General features: G+C 44.3%; 1 long non-coding RNA gene across 4 annotated transcripts in view; it reads left to right on the top strand.

Annotated features, from left to right (window-relative positions):
• Positions 1–16,883, top strand: part of LOC115086456 — a 212,651-nt gene that overhangs the window by 45,198 nt on the left and 150,570 nt on the right. For 2 of the 4 annotated variants that reach the window (XR_003855304.1, XR_003855299.1), the window contains exon 2: positions 8,559–8,716. This is a non-coding gene — a long non-coding RNA (uncharacterized LOC115086456). Of the gene's footprint in view, positions 1–8,558; positions 8,899–16,883 lie in introns of all 4 variants that reach the window. The other 2 variants (XR_003855300.1, XR_003855301.1) reach the window with 1 other exon arrangement.

The raw sequence follows: 16,883 nt of genomic DNA, 5'->3' as shown, positions 1-16,883 counted from the left end.
CTTTGAAGCTCTGAAAAAAAAAAAGATCAAAAAGTTTTTTATTTTATTTATTTATTTAATTTTATATACCAGCAACCGTTTGCACATCGTGCCGGTTTACAGATAACTTATAACAAGGATATATATAGGCAAAGCCTTTACAAGGAACATAGTGTAACCTAAAACATAGTAACAGATCAATAACTAGATAAATAGGGGAGGGAGGGGAGGGGGTGATCGAGACAAAGGAGGGGGCAGGGGGGGGGTGAAGACGGAAACGTGAGGAGAAGATATGTACAAGGAAACAATGAACAAGTGGTATGTACATAGGTTGTGTGCAATATTTGAAAATGCACAAAGGGCAACAGTGAAAGGGGTAAGAAGATATGTACGGTGCTAATTAGAGATGTGAATCGTGTCCTCGATCGTCTTAACGATCGATTTCGGCTGGGAGGGGGAGGGAATCGTATTGTTGCCGTTTGGGTGTGTAAACTATCGTGAAAAATCGTTAAAATCGTGAGCCGGCACACTAAACCCCCCTAAAACCCACCCCCGATCGAAACCCCCGATCGAAACCCCCGCTGAACGACCTCCTGCAGTCGATCTCCTGCCGGCGCCATTTTCCGTACGAAAACGATTTGCGGCAAGAAATCGCTCCCGGAACCCCGCTGGACTCCCAGGAAACTTTTGGCCAGCTTGGGGGGGCCTCCTGACCCCCACAAGACTTGACAAAAGTCCAGCGGGGGTCCGGAACGACCTCCTCCGTCGAATCGTTTTTGTCTATGGCCGCCGCCATTTTGCGGCGGCCATTTTGAAAAATGGCGCCGGCTGAAGACAACATGATTCTATTGAGGGGGCCGTTCCGGACCGCCGCCGTTCTGGACCACCGCCGGATCCCCAGGTAATTTAAAGCATTGGGGGGGGGGGGGGTTCGGGAGGGTGGGGGATTTAATTTAAAGGGTCGGGGGTGGGTTTTAGGGGGTTTTAGTGTGCCGGTATTCCTGCCCTCCCCCTTCCCCTGATTTACGATTTTTTAACGATAAATCGGGGGAATTGGTATTGTATCGTGGCCCTAACGATTTTTTGACGATTTAAAATATATCGGACGATATTTTAAATCGTCAAAAAACGATTCACATCCCTAGTGCTAATAAGTGATAATTTATTGTGTGCATGGTGTTAAGTGAGGGGTTTGAGGTTGTCTTGAGGGGATGGGTGTGGGTCCTGTGGTGGGAGTGTTAGTACTAGATGGAGGTTGGGTTAAGGTGTTTATAGGTGGTGAAGGTGATTGGGGGTATGCTTGGAGGAAGAGCCAGGTTTTGAGTTTCTTTTTAAAGGTGGGTATGGAGGTTTCGGTGCGAAGGTCAAGAGGCATGGAGTTCCACAGGGAAGGGCCTGCGAGGGAAAGGGCCCTATTGGTGGTGGAGATGAGTCTTGTGGATTTTATAGAGGGAGGAATAAGGGTTCCACGAAGGGAGGAGTGGGTAGGTCTTGTGGAGGTACGAGGGAGGAAGGGTGGGTTTAACCAGTTGTAGTGTTCGTTAGTAATACTTTTGTGGATGAGGGTAAGGGTCTTGTATAGGATGCGTGAATGGATGGGCAGCCAATTGGAGATTAATGAGGGTGGGGGGTAATGTGGTCTTTCTTCTTGACATTAGAGAGGATGCGTGCAGTAGCGTTTTGAAGGAGTTGGAGAGGTCTGATGTGGGTAGCAGGGAGTCCAAGTAAGAGTGCGTTACAGTAATCGATTTTTGAAAAAATTAGTGATTGGAGTACTGTGCGGAAGTCATGGAAGTAGAGGAGGGGTTTGAGTTTTTTGAGGGTTTGGAGTTTGAAATAGCAACTGCTAAGGATAGATTTGATATATGGTTTGAAGGTTAGATGGTTGTCAAGTATAACACCCAAGTTTCTTGTGTCGGAGATAAAGTTAGGAGTCTGAAGCGTGGAGGGACAGGGTATGGGTGCATGTTTGGGGGAGATGAGGAGGAGTTCAGTTTTCTGAGGGTTAAGGGCTAAGTGCATGTCGGTGAGAAGTTGGTTAATGGAGGTGAGAATGGTGTCCCATTTATGTAGTGCAGTGAGTACAGTATCTGTGAAGGGAATGAGTATTTGCACATCATCTGCATAGATGAAGTGTGTAATACCAAGGTTGGAAAGGAGGTTTGTGAGGGGGAGCATGTAGATGTTGAATAGCGTGGAAGAGAGGGAGGATCCTTGGGGGACGCCACAGTCGAGATTAACAGGGGGGGATGTGAAATTATCAGTGAGGACTGTGTAGGTGCAGTTTTGGAGGAAGGACTTTATCCAGGAGAGGGCAGTACCTGAGATTCCTATATTGGTGAGAGTGTTGATGAGGATGTTATGATTTACAGTATCGAAAGCAGCGGAAATATCTAGCATGTCGATGAGATAGGATTTACCGGCATCCATTCCTTTGATGATGGTGTCTGTGAGGGAAAGGAGTAGGGATTCCGTACTGAGGTGTTTACGAAAGCCATGTTGTGTAGGTGGGAGTATGTTGGATTGTTCTATGTGGTCAGAGAGGCGGGAGTTAACTAGTTTCTCAATGATTTTGGAGAGGAAAGGGAGATTGGAGATGGGACGGAGGTTGGATAGGTTGGAAGGATCAAGGGAGGGTTTTTTTAGGATAGGTTTGACCACAGCTTGTTTTAGGGAGTTGGGTACCAGGCCTTGTTCCAGGGAGCAATTCACGATTTTGGAGAGTGAAGTGGCTATTGTTTTAGGAATAGCGAGTAGTAGTTTAGTAGGGATAGTGTCTGAGGGGTGGGAGGAGGGTCTCATCTTTTTTAAAATGTTTTCTATTTCTAGTGTTGAGGAGGGTTCAAAGGAAGTGAGGATGTTAGGTGTGTGTAGGATGGGGGGGGTTATACTATTAGTGTTGGGGGAATTTTTGGTGTTAGGGGTAAACTTGGCGGTGATGTTAGATATTTTGTTCTTAAAGAATAGGGCAATATCATTGCATCGGGTCTGTGTGGAGGGGACTTGGGGTGTAGACATATTAGGTTTGGTAAGATGTGAGACTAGGGTGAACAGTGCATTTGGATTGAATTGGAGGTGGTGAATTTTCTTGGCATAGTATTCCTTTTTTGTAGTTTGAATAGCGTTTCTATATGCGTGCATGAGTTGGTAATAAATGGTTTTTGTGGCAGTGGTGGGGTGTTTGCGCCAGTGTCTTTCTGCTGTTCTAAGCTGGATTTTTTGGGTTTTGAGTGTCTGGGTGTACCAGGGTTTTTTAGATGATTTGGTTTGAGTGATTGTTTTTTGAATGAATGGGCATAGGTTGTTGGCGATTTTCAGGGTAGTTTCTGTCCAGGTGGATATAGCACTATCTACTGTCTCCAGGTCAATATGTTTTGGGATGTTGGAGCAAGCCGTGGTCAGGGTATCTATAGGGCAGGTTTTACGGAATTGGAAGGATTTAGGCTGGGTGGGGGAGGAGGTGGGAGGGGTTTGTAGAGAGAGAATTGTGTTGATGATGGAGTGATCGGACCAGGGGACAGGAAGGCATGTGGGGGAGTGGATGATGTTTATGAGTGAGTTGGTGAAAATGAGGTCAAGGGTGTGACCAGCTTTGTGGGTTGGAGAGTGGATGAGTTGGGTAAGGCCCATTGCGTCTAAGGTTGTGATGAAGGCTTCGCATGTAGGGGATTGTGGGATGGTGTCAACATGCAGGTTAAAGTCGCCAAGGAGTATCGTGGGGATGTCGGGGGAGAGGGAGATGGTGAGGAATTCAATGAGGGGGGAGGGGTCTTTTTCTAGTAGACCAGGAGGGGTATATATAAGGCATATTTGTAGGGATTGCGATTTGAACAGGCCTACTTCATATTGGAATATAAAAAAGTGGAATATAAAAATCTAAATAAAATAAATATTGTGGAATCTAGAGTGACTGACTGGATTAGAAACTGGCTGAGTTGTTGGTGATAAAGGCTATTGATTAATGAAGCTTTTGTTGTGGACGTGGCCCCTTGGGCTGAGGTGGAGCTGGCACAACCTGCATGGAGGTGCCCTGCAGGTCCCCATCATTGGCAAACAGAGCTGGATGAAGCAGAGGCCCTACTGGAACATTACCAATACCAGTCCACTTTTCCCTTAGGTTGAGCCCTCATGTGCTGGTGCCAGCTGGACTTTGATGCGGGACTCTGTGGAGATGAAGATCTGTTGAGTGAAAGGGTTGATAAGCCAGCACTATGCAGAGGACAGACAAAGTCAGGGTCCAGCAGAGGTCAGGGCAGGCAGCAGGCAACTAGGTCACATACAGGCAGAGTTGGAAGCAGGCAGAGTTCAGTCATACTGGTAAACAGGCAGTGGTCAGTGGTAGGCAGAGGTCAAGCAGTATTGAGGTCTAATCCAAAGTCAAAAGGCAGAGGTCAATCCAAGGAAATGAGGAATGGAGAGAATAAGGAAGCAACACAAGCAGGAACGAAGACATTGGAGTGGAGACAGATGAGAGAAGACTGACCAAAAGAAGACTAGAGCTGCAACACAGACTGGACAGCCAACATGGGAACCAGGAATAAGGTAATGGAACACAAGAACACAAAGCAGGAAGAAGTATAAAGGAACTGGGAATCAGGAGTAGGAGTAGGAAAAATACTGAGGCAATGCACTTCTCCAATGGAGTCAACCTATTGCTGAGGTGGTAATGTCATCATCAGGGTGCTGTGAGGATTTCCAATCATGGGCCCTTTAAGTAGCAGCAAGTTGGGCGTGTGCGTGCTTAGGAACATCCCCTTGGAGGCGATGGCTGTGGCCTAGCAGGCCTGCATCAGACAGCTGCAACTAGTCGGGGAGGCCGACCACAGCATCGAAAGGCAGGATGAACGGGCACGAGCTGGAAATAAGAGCTTGGACTGCCGAGCACAACAGCTTTTTCTGAGGAAGTAGGTGTTACTAGGAGTGTGCCTCAGGGATCGATCCTTGGAACAGATTTTTTCAACATTTTCATGAATGAAATAGCAGAAGGTTTGTCAGAAAAGGTTTGTCTCTTTGCTGATTAAACAAAAATCTGCAACAGGATAGACAGCCAAGAAGGTGTGGAAAACATGAAAAAGGATCCAGCAAAGCTCAAGGAATTGTCTAGGGTCTGACAGCTAAGATTTAATGATAAAAAATTTAGTGTTGTGTTTGCCAGTTGTGGCAGGCTGCTACAACTGGCTGCAATCACCAACATTGCCAAAGATGCTGCCAGCACCAACGCGGTTCCAAAGCTGTCATGCTCCCCCAAGCCCTTCTTAGTAGGGATGTGAATCGTTTGAGTGCACAATACAATACAAATGCCCCCGATTTATAGTCAGGGGCATTTGTATTGAATCTTTAAATAGGATGCGGGAAAACCGGCACACCAAAAAAACCCTAAACCCACCCCCGAACCTTTAAAACAAATCCCCCACCCTCCCGAACCCCCAACGGGCCCGTATGACATAGTGAGGGCAAAGGTAGCGCCGGCGCCATTTTGAAGATTGGCAATACGGCCCGCGTGCTGGAGGTCGCTCCCGGACCCCCGCTGGACTTTTGGCAAGTCTTGTGGGGGTCAGGAGGCCCCCCCCAAGCTGGCCAAAAGTCCCTGGGGGTCCAGTGGGGGTCCAGGGTGATCTCCTGCATGCGTGACATCGGAAGCCAGGAACCAAAATGGTGCCGGCGCTACCTTTGCCCTGTCACATGATAAGGGCAAAGGGCCACCGGCGCCATTTCTCAATGCAGCCGTGGCCAGAGAGAGAGGGAGATCGCGCTGGGAGCCCCCCACTGGATCCCAGGTAATTTAAAACATTTTGGGAGGGTTCGGGAGGGTGGGGGATTTGTTTTAAAGGTTCGGGGTGGGTTTTAGGGTTTTTTTGGTGTGCCAGTTTTCCCGCCCTCCCCCGATTTACGATTTTTAACAATTTTTTAAAAATAAAAAACACGACAATCAGATTTCCCTCCCCCCCAGCTAAAATCGATCGTTAAGACGATCGATCACACGATTCACACCCCTACTTCTTAGGCATTCATGCATGGTACGTGCCAATACTCATAAGCCCCATGATAGGAAGAGTGGGAAAGGTGCCCAATGATAACATCAGCATGGCTGGGTATTTAAGTCCCAGCCACACCCTAGTAGATGCCTCAGCAATTGGTCTACTGCATTGCAGTGCTTGTTGCCTCAGCATTCATCTCTCCAACCCAGCCTTGCCTCATCTTGTCCAGCCCAGCCTTCCCTCATTTCTCCAGCCTGCCCTGCCTTGTCATTCCCCCTTTCTTTGCCCTTGTCTTCACCTCAAACTGACTTCTGGATTTGATCCTTGCCTGGACCTTGACTTCTCTTGCTTGCTGCCTGACACTGATCCTTGCCTGGACCTTGACTATTCTTTCTTTCTACCCACGACTGATCCTTGCCTGGACATTGACTACTCCTACCTTTTGCCTGCCTCTGACCCTTGCCTGGCCCTGGAAGTTCTATGATGCTATACATTAAGAGAATTTTGCCTAAGTTCGGCTGACTCCCAGAACCCAAGGGCTCAACTTGCAGGGAAAGGAGCTGATAAAGGTGAAGCTTCTGACTAGTCTCATCTGAGAGTACATCCACCTGCTGTCGGTGTGGGCCTAGGGGGTTCACACCCTAGGCTGCGCCAACCACGCCACAGAAACAAGTGTCCACGTCCATCAAAGAATTATGCATTTAGGTTGCAAGAACCCAAGGGAGAGATACAGTATTGGAAGTGAAACTCTTCTAAGCATGAAAGAAGACTGGTATCTGGGGGTGATTGTATCTGATGATCTTAACTTGACCAAACTTGCTGATAAAGTGATAGCAAAAGCAAGGAAGATGTTTGATTGCATAGAAAGAGGAATGGTCAGCAGAAAAAGGGAAGTAATATTACCCCTGTAGAGGTCCCTGATGAGACGTCATTTATAATATTGTGCACATTCCTGTTGAATGCCTCTTGAAAATAATATAAACTAATTGGAGTCAGTCCAGAAGGTGGCTACTATTAGACAGTGGAATTTGTTCTAAAGCTTATGGGAACAGATGTAAAGATCTAAGCATGCATAGGGGAGATATGGTAGAGATAGTTAATAGCACCAAGGTTTCCATGCTCAGGAAGCAAGCATCTTTCAACAGAAAGGAGGCTCTAGAATGAGGGGCCATGGGATGAGGGTGGAAAGCATGGGATAGCAGTGCTCAGGAGTAATCTAAGGAAATATTTTGGTACAAAGAAGATAGTGGATGCATGGATCTACCTCCCAGTAGTGGTGGTGGAGACAAATTACCTACAGTACCTGAATGTATATCATTTTGAAGAGTCTGAAAATAAAATACATTAAAAATAAACAATATTTCAATTTAAAAAAACATGGGATAAACAGGTGATCTCTGATGGACTGATGGGAGTTATAAAGCTAAATTACAATAGTTGGCTGAATGGGCAGACTAGATAGGCCATATTGTCTTTTTCTGCTATCATTTTCTATGTTTTATCAGGTCAGTGAAGTTAAACACTTGGTTTAAATAGTAGGGATGTGCTTTTTTTTGCTGTTAATGAAATGTTTCATTTGTTTGGTAAACCAAAATGAAAGAAAATTCACTGAAATTTTGTTTTTTTCAGAGGTTTTTTCTTTTAGTGCACACTATTTGCCATTAGTGTGCACTATTTGAGTTAGTGCTCACTATCTCCAATAAGGACAGTGTGCACTAACTCAAGAACTGCACACTAACATTGAAGAGTGCACACTAAAAACAAAACTTGGAAAAAAACACAAAACAAAAATCCTAACAAAACCTAAAAAAAAAAAGGCTACAAAATGGCACAAAAGGAAAGCAAGACAAAACAAATCTCAATGCAGATCCCCATTAAATAGTACAGAGTTATCTAGATCTGAGGCTGCATGCATACGGCCAGATTTTAGTAGATACGCCCGGGTGTAGATTTGTGCGTGCAACCCGGTGCACACAAACCTAAGCCCGATTTTATAACATGTACACACAGCCGCGCACATGTTATAAAATCCGGGGACAGCGAGCGCAAGGGGGTGCCCACTTGTGCACCTTGTGCGCGCCGAGCCCTAAAGGAGCCCCGATGGCGTTCCCTCCGAGGCTGCTCCAAAATTGGAACGGCCTTGGAGGTAACTTTCCTTCCGCCCCCCTCACCTTCCCCTCCCCTCCCTTCCCCTACCTAACCCGCCCCCCAGCCCTATCTAAACCCCCCCTGACCTTTGTGAAATAAGTTGCGCCTGCTTGTGGGCAGGCGTAGGTTGTGCGCGACGGCCGAGTGCCGGCGCGCTATCCCCCGGCACGGCCGCTGTGCCGGAGACCTTGGTCCCAACCCATCCTGCCCCCAACCCGACCCTTTTTTCAAGCCCCGGGACATATGCGCGTCCCAGGGCATGCACGCATCGCTGGGCCTATGCAAAATAGGCTCGGCGCACACAGGAGCAGGTTTAAAAGGGTTAAGCGCGTAACCCTTTTAAAATCCACCCCATATTGCATATGCCATTGCTGCTCAGTACAGGGAAGGGGAGCGGGTGGTATTGCTTCATGGTGTTGATCATCCTAACTTCAAATGCCTTTCCATTCTTAGATGCTGCTAAAGTTCTCCATGCACCCTGATTGTGAGGTCCTTAAGGGAGTGATCTTCCTTTAAGAAGGGATGAATGATCAGACAGCCAATCGTCTAATCTTGGAGTTCATGCAAGGAGTTCACTAGATCAGAATCATCAGGTGCAAGGATACACCGAGGTAAAAATGACAGCTCCCTTGTCTGGCTAACCTCAAGAATGTTTTTCACCCATTTTTGAAGACTGTTATTATGTGATCTGGCATCACCATTCACTGCAGCCATGCCACCTAGGAAATAATGGGATGGATACAGCACTGTTTAAGTTCAGGATCCTAAACTGTGATCTGGCTTCCAATTTCCAGTAAGCACACTTTTTTTTTTAATCCCTTGATGATCTTGTTCAGGTTGCCGATTTCAAGGCATTGAATTCTCAGGGTCCCAAGACAGCTCCTCTGAAACTGAAGGAAGAGGCTGCCAGGAAGGTTCTCCCTCCCCTGCACGTTGCAGACAACCTTTCACTTCACATGAAAAAGCCACGTCTCGGAGACACGTCTGAAGCAAGCAGAGAAATGCACATGTTCACGCTGCCTTCATAGGTTGATTCTCTCTCTCTTTTATTTTTTACTTAACATTTCCTGATTTATTCTTGGAAGGCAAAAAAAAAAAAATCATAGTGGTGGTGACACCAACCAACATTATTAACTATTCTTTTCTTGTTTTGCTGCCACTTTTGACTCTGACACCCAACCGGGGCTAAGGACACAGTCACATTTCAGCTAGATCATTTAAATAGTGATACAGCTAAGCTGTCAAAGCTTTGATGTGGGTTTTCTTTCTCTAGCAGCTCACCCTCTGTGGCAGGGGTTTGCTCTGTAGCTGGCAGCGGGCACCTGTGAATCTGTGACCCAGCTCGGCTTGCTTATTTGCACACCCTGCACGTCGTGCACTGTTTTAACTGACTTTACTCGAGAAGGATTCCTGGGAGTTGCTAGGAGACCTTTCAGGGTTCTCTTTTCACTTCTTATAAAGCAGTAGCTTTCCAGCCGATAAGGCTGCACCTTCAGGTAGAGAGGGATTTAGACAGACTCAAACAATGACAGTCGGACTGCAGAATAGATAAGTAAAAAGGGGGAAAAAAAACAAAAAACTTGGTTCATTACACAAGAAATACAGCGGGATTACAGTCAAGGAAAGATAGGGATTGTTTTCCTCCAGAACTTTGCACATTGCTTTACAATTATTTCAGCATTGCAAGTAGTCGGTCTGACATTAACAATATGTATGTTTAGGCTCAGCATATTTATATGGGGTTGCAGCCTATTTGATATTTATCATCATTATGATTGCATTGGGAATCTTGGCCCTATCGTTCAATCTTCTTATTCCATGTTCTGAAAGACTGGGCGTCAAGAAAGCAATCTGGATGTCTTGCAGGATTTAAAAAGCTGTTAGCAAATGATAGAGATCTGTCAGTCAAAAATGGCAAATGGTATTCTGCCTTGCTCAGAAAGCATTGTCTTTACATGAATCGTGATAGACGGAGGCATGTTGTAGTGATTAATGAAAGGAAGTGTCCATGACTTCGGATCCCACAACTCTCTCTCTCTCTCTGACACTGCCTCTGCAATCTGGGGTAAGTCTTTCATCTGTACTCAACTGCAATGGGGCATGCATGTTTTCTCTTCAACTGCAATGGGGAATGCATGTTTTCCCTTCAACTGCAATGGGGCATGCATGTTTTCCCTACAACTGCAATGGGGAATGCATGTTTTCCCTTCAACTGCAATGGAGCATGCATTTTTCCCTACAACTGCAATGGGGCATGCATGTTTTCCCTACAACTGCAATGGGGCATGCAGGTTTCCCCTCAACTGCAATGGGGCTTGCATGTTTTCCCCTCACATGCAATGGGGCTTGCATGTTTTCCCTACAACTGCAATGAGGCATGCATGTTTTCCCTACAACTGCAATGGGGCATGCATGTTTTCCCTTCAACTGCTATGGAGCATGCATGTTTTCCCTACAACTTCAATGGGGCATGCATGTTTTCCCCTCAACTGCAATGGGGCATGCATGTTTTCCCCACAACTGCAATGGGGCATGCATGTTTTCTCTACAACTGCAATGGGGCATGCATGTTTTCCCCTCAACTGCAATGGGGCATGCATGTTTTCTCTACAACTACAATGGGGCTTGCATGTTTTCTGTACAAATGCAATGGGGCATGCATGTTTTCCCTACAACTGCAATGGGACATGCATGTTTTCTCTACAACTGCAATGGGGCATGCATGTTTTCCCTACAACTGCAATGGGGCTTGCATGTTTCCCCTCAACTGCAATGGAGCATGCATGTTTCCCCTCAACTGCAATGGGGCATGCATGCTTTCCCTTCAACTGCAATGGGGCTTGCATGTTTTCCCTTCAACTGCAATGGAGCATGCATGTTTTCCCTACAACTGCAATGGGGCATGCATGTTTCCCTTCAACTGCAATGGGGCTTGCATGTTTTCCCCTCAACTGCAATGGGGCATGCATGTTTTCCCTTCAACTGCAATGGGGCATGCATGTTTTCCCCTCAACTGCAATGGGGCATGCATGTTTTCCCTACAACTGCAATGGGGCATGCATGTTTTCCCTTCAACTGCAATGGGGCTTGCATGTTTTCCCTACAACTGCAATGTGGCATGCATGTTTTCCCTTCAACTGCAATGTGGCATGCATGTTTTCCCTTCAACTGCAATGGGGCATGCATGTTTTCCCCTCAACTGCAATGGGGCATGCATGTTTTCCCTACAAATGCAATGGGGCTTGCATGTTTTCCCCTCAACTGCAATGGGGCATGCATGTTTTCCCTACAACTGCAATGGGGCATGCATGTTTTCCCCTCATCCCTCTCCCTGTTCTACAGATCATTCAAAACTGGTAGCCAGAGTTTTCCCCCTGTGTGCCTTCTCCTGAAGGAGCATTTGAAAAGTGCATGAGGATCCAGACAAGATGAAAGGCAGCTCTGAGAAATATGGGTCCATTTTCTAAACCAGGACCGGGAATGGATAAATAAATGCGCATACCACACACAGAGGCTGGGTTTTGTTTTCCCATTTTATACTTATGAATGTAGTTTCATAATATATATATACAGCCAAACATCATCTAGTCATGCAAAGGCTCATGTCAGGAAAAGAAAGCCAGACACTCACAAGGAGGGATGTGCATTTATTTGAAATGGCTTAGGAAATGCCAGCATTTCCAATGTTCTTTCATGTCATTTTGAAATGAAACAGCAGAAAAAAAAGAAAAAAAAAAACATTTTTTTTGTGTTTCTGGCCTTTTATGCCTGCTATTTTCAAATACCGCACTCTAAAAACAGAAATAGAACATACATTAAACCAAAATATATTTTAAAAGAGATGAAATAAACAAAAACAGGAAACAAAATGAAGCAAAGCATTTTTTTTAAAATGAACATCTCTGGTCAGAAGTATCAAACAAGGTCAATAATAGAAAAAAAAAAATCAATGAATCTAAAGTTTATTCACCCAAAAAATGCAGAGGGATTGAACAAAAAAGTAGATAGTGATACAATTATTTCAATAACATCAAAAAATTACACATTAATTAGGAAGCACATGCATATAACTATTAATAGTACAATTCAAGGAGTGCCCTCACCTAAAACTCTCAAGATTGAATTTTCAAAGGAGATGCATGCATAAAATTAGCGTATATGCGTGCGAATAGATTGTGCTTTTACAAACATCAAAAATATGCACGTATATTCCATTTCACCTGCAAAAAAAGTGCAGTCTAGGAGTGTTTGGGAGTGGTGCTAAGAGTTATGCACCAAAGTTGCTATTTTATAAGAGACTTACAAACATACATTTGGCAACTTATTTGCACAATTTTATACCTGCTGATTAATATTTAGCACAATCTGGCTACAGTAGTCTACGTACTAATCACTGGCAGAATGGACTTCTGCAATTATTTATTCAATGACATCTCCCTGTGCAATTCAAAATGCCTCCAGCTCCTACATAACACAGCAGCAGGAATCCTGGTAAGAGCAAAAACATCTGACCACCTAAAAACTATTCTATCTCGACTACCCTGGCTATCAATAGAGAACAGGATCAAATTCAAAACACTTTGCTTTGTCTTTAAGTGCATGAGCGAACAGTCCCCAGAATATCCCTCACAACTCTTCTCCCTTATGCCCCCAAGGCAGAACTCAAATCTTTCCAACTGGCTCTATCAGACTTTGGGCCTTTGGCTATTGCGCACCAAAAATATGCAACTTGCTTCCATGCTCCCTATGCTTGTAGCCCAACTATCTCATCTTCAGGAAAAATTAAAGGAAGGCTTTTTAGCCGAGTATTTTCCCATAGAGACTTCCTGTCCAATAACCTAGTTTGAACAGAAGTATTCCTATTTCTACAGCAACAACAAAATAACCCAACTCTGAAACTGTCATTAAATATTTAGATGCTCGATCAACATAATATATTGTAACCTACTCTAAATTTATTGTAATCCGCTTTGAGACCATTCATGTAAAAAGCAGAGTATCATATGTCAATAAATAAATAAATGATAAATATCAGATCCATCTGTTTGCTATTGGTTGGCTGGAAACATAAGAATATAAGAAAATGCCATACTGGGTCAGACCAAGGGTCCATGAAGCCCAGCATCCTGTTTCCAACAGTGGCCAATCCAGGCCATAAGAACCTAGCAAGTACCCAAAAACGAAGTCTATTCCATGTAACCATTGCTAATGGCAGTGGCTATTCTCTAAGTGAACTTAATAGCAGGTAATGGACTTCTCCTCCAAGAACTTATCCAATCCTTTTTTAAACACAGCTATACTAACTGAACTAACAACATCCTCTGGCAACAAATTCCAGAGTTTAATTGTGCGTTGAGTACAAAAAAACTTTCTCCGATTAGTTTTAAATGTGCCCCATGCTAACTTCATGGAGTGCCCCCTAGTCTTTCTACTATCCGAAAGAGTAAATAACTGATTCACATCTACCTGTTCTAGACCTCTCAAGATCTTAAACATCTCTATCATATCCCCCCTCAGCCGTCTCCTCTCCAAGCTGAAAAGTCCTAACCTCTTTAATCTTTCCTCATAGGGGAGCTGTTCCATTCCCCTTATCATTTTGGTAGCCCTTCTCTGTACCTTCTCCATCGCAATTATATCTTTTTTGAGATGCAGTGACCAGAATTGTACACAGTATTCAAGGTGCGGTCACACCATGGAGCAATACAGAGACATTATGACATTTTCCGTTTTATTCACCATTCCCTTTCTAATAATTCCCAACATTCTGTTTGCTTTTTTGACTGCCGCAGCACACTGAACCAACAATTTCAATGTGTTATCCACTATGACACCAAGATCGCTTTCTTGGGTTGTAGCACCTAATATGGAACCCAACATTGTGTAATTATAACATGGGTTATTTTTCCCTATATGCATCACCTTGCACTTATCCACATTAAATTTCATCTGCCATTTGGATGCCCAATTTTCCAGTCTCACAAGGTCTTCCTGCAATTTATCACAATCTGCTTGTGATTTAACTACTCTGAACAATTTTGTGTCATCTGAAAATTTGATTATCTCACTCGTCGTATTTCTTTCCAGATCATTTATAAATATATTGAAAAGTAAGGGTCCCAATACAGATCCCTGAGGCACTCCACTGTCCACTCCCTTCCACTGAGAAAATTGTCCATTTAATCCTACTCTCTGTTTCCTGTCTTTTAGCCAGTTTGCAATCCATGAAAGGACATCGCCACCTATCCCATGACTTTTTACTTTTCCTAGAAGCCTCTCCTGAGGAACTTCGTCAAACGCCTTCTGAAAATCAGAGTATACTACATCTACCGGTTCACCTTTATCCACAAGTTTATTAACTCCTTCAAAAAAGTGAAGCAGATTTGTGAGGCAAGACTTGCCCTGGGTAAAGCCATGCTGACTTTGTTCCATTAAACCATGTCTTTCTATATATTCTGTGATTTTGATGTTTAGAACACTTTCCACGATTTTTCCTGGCACTGAAGTCAGGCTAACCAGTCTGTAGTTTCCTGAATCGCTCCTGGAGCCCTTTTTTAAATATTGGGGTTACATTTGCTATCCTCCAGTCTTCAGGTACAATGGATGATTTTAATGATAGGTTACAAATTTTTACTAATAGGACTGCAATTTTATTTTTTAGTTCCTTTAGAATTCTGGGGTGTATACCATCCGGTCCAGGTGATTTTTTTTTTTAATAATTTACACTTTATTAATTTTTCATGACATTTACAAATGTAAAATCATATTTCTTTTACATAATAGAAGGAAAATTATTATAGCAGCCTTAAGTTCCAAATACAAACAACAAGTTATTCAACTATCCATAAACTAACACGCTGCTATAATATAAACTAATAATATGGGAGCCCTTTAATCATATAATTCTACTATATAATATTTAAATGGAGGGAGTAGATAGTCTAGTATCATTCTTGGGCTAACATTGATGAAACTTCGGTTTCCAATTGAACCTGACTCTTATCTCTAAGGAAATTTTCCAAATGAAACGGTTGAGAAAAAATAAATTTTTTCCCTTGATAATTAATAAAGAATTTACTGGGGTACTTTAAAAAAAAAGTAGCCCCAAGTTCTAATACTCTATTTTTTAGGGCAAGGAATTGTTTCCTCCTGACCTGAGTTGGTCTGGATACGTCAGGAAAGATATAAACCTTATGCCCACAAAACAATATATCTTTAGATTTGAAAAACTTTTCCATAACTATCTCTTTATCTCTCTCTGAAATAAAAGAGAGAAACAAAGTTGCTCTTTTATTTATGAGATCCACAGATTCCTCGAGAAAAGTGGAAATTCCAGGTGAATTTTCCCCCTCCCTCCCAGGATTATCTCCTGTTAGGGATGGAAAATAATAAATTTTTGACACTGCTGGAACCTCATTCCAAACCAAAATTTCTTTTACATATTTAGAAAACATCTCAAATGGTGACATAAGCCTCGTCACTGGAAAATTTACAATGCACAAATTTTTTTTACGCATTAAATTTTCCAGATTTTCCATATTGGAATGTAATACAATATTATCAGATGTATGCATACTTTCCAGCTTTTTTACATTTTCCATTTCCATCTTTACATTTTGAACAGATATCTCTAAATTATTCAAACTTTTCCCTTGTTCCTGTATAAGAATCTTATTTTTATTAACCACTGCTCCTAATGAGATATTCATCTGTGTTACATTGGAATCCAGTTTTACCATCATCTTCCACAAATCCCCCATTGTCACATTGGCTGCGTCCACAGCCGGAAGCCTGACGCTATCAATGTTAGTTATCAGGGATCCCTCACCTGTTCCTTGCTGTATTAGCTCTGAGCAGGGAGCACATGCAATGCTCGGCTGTTGTGAAAAATTTTCACCGTCACTTACTATTGCTGATCTTCTACTGGTTTCACCTGATAGTTCCAATGGGGGCTGAGGAGGTGTTGGCCCAATGCCAGGGCTCAGGGAGACTTCCAAAGTGTCCCTCTCTCCGCCCCTTAATGGCGATACTTTATAGACGTGTGCGTCCATAGGCCCTGAAGCGAGGGGAGCTGGAGAGGATGACACAATCTTTGCCTTTCTTTTCCGCCCCATATATTTCAAAATAAATCAATCGCAATCAATCCAAGCGATCCAAATCGATCTAAGTCAATCGCACGCGCCTTTGACGTGCGCGGCTTAGACGATGCGCCGGCGGCTCGATGCGCCGCAGTCCCGCATTCTTTTCAGGACCCGGGCGCAGGAGTGATGTCACCGGCAAGAGGATTCACAGCTGTGCAGGTCTTATTCGTCTCCACCTCCTTCTCGGGCTGCCTGGGTCGGCTTCTCTCCCACTTCCTACTCGAATCAGGCTCCGGTCTCTACTGCAAACCCGCGCTCTTTTCAGGACCCGGGCGCAGGAGTGATGTCACCGGCAAGAGGATTCACAGCTGTGCAGGTCTTATACGTCTCCGCCTCCTTCTCGGGCTGCCTGCGTCGGCTTCTCTCCCACTTCCTACTCGAATCAGGCTCCGGTCTCTACTGCAAACCCGCACTCTTTTCAGGACCCGGGCGCAGGAGTGATGTCACCGGCAAGAGGATTCACAGCTGTGCAGGTCTTATTCGTCTCCGCCTCCTTCTCGAGCTGCCTGCGTCGGCTTCTCTCCCACTTCCTACTCGAATCAGGCTCCGGTCTCTACTGCAAACCCGCACTCTTTTCAGGACCCGGGCGCAGGAGTGATGTCACCGGCAAGAGGATTCACAGCTGTGCAGGTCTTATTCG

This window comes from Rhinatrema bivittatum, chromosome 1 (genome assembly GCF_901001135.1).
Source record: "Rhinatrema bivittatum chromosome 1, aRhiBiv1.1, whole genome shotgun sequence".
Taxonomy (NCBI): Eukaryota; Metazoa; Chordata; class Amphibia; order Gymnophiona; family Rhinatrematidae; genus Rhinatrema; species Rhinatrema bivittatum.
The sequence above is the reverse complement of the archived record's forward strand: the minus strand, read 5'-3'. Positions and strand labels throughout refer to the sequence as shown.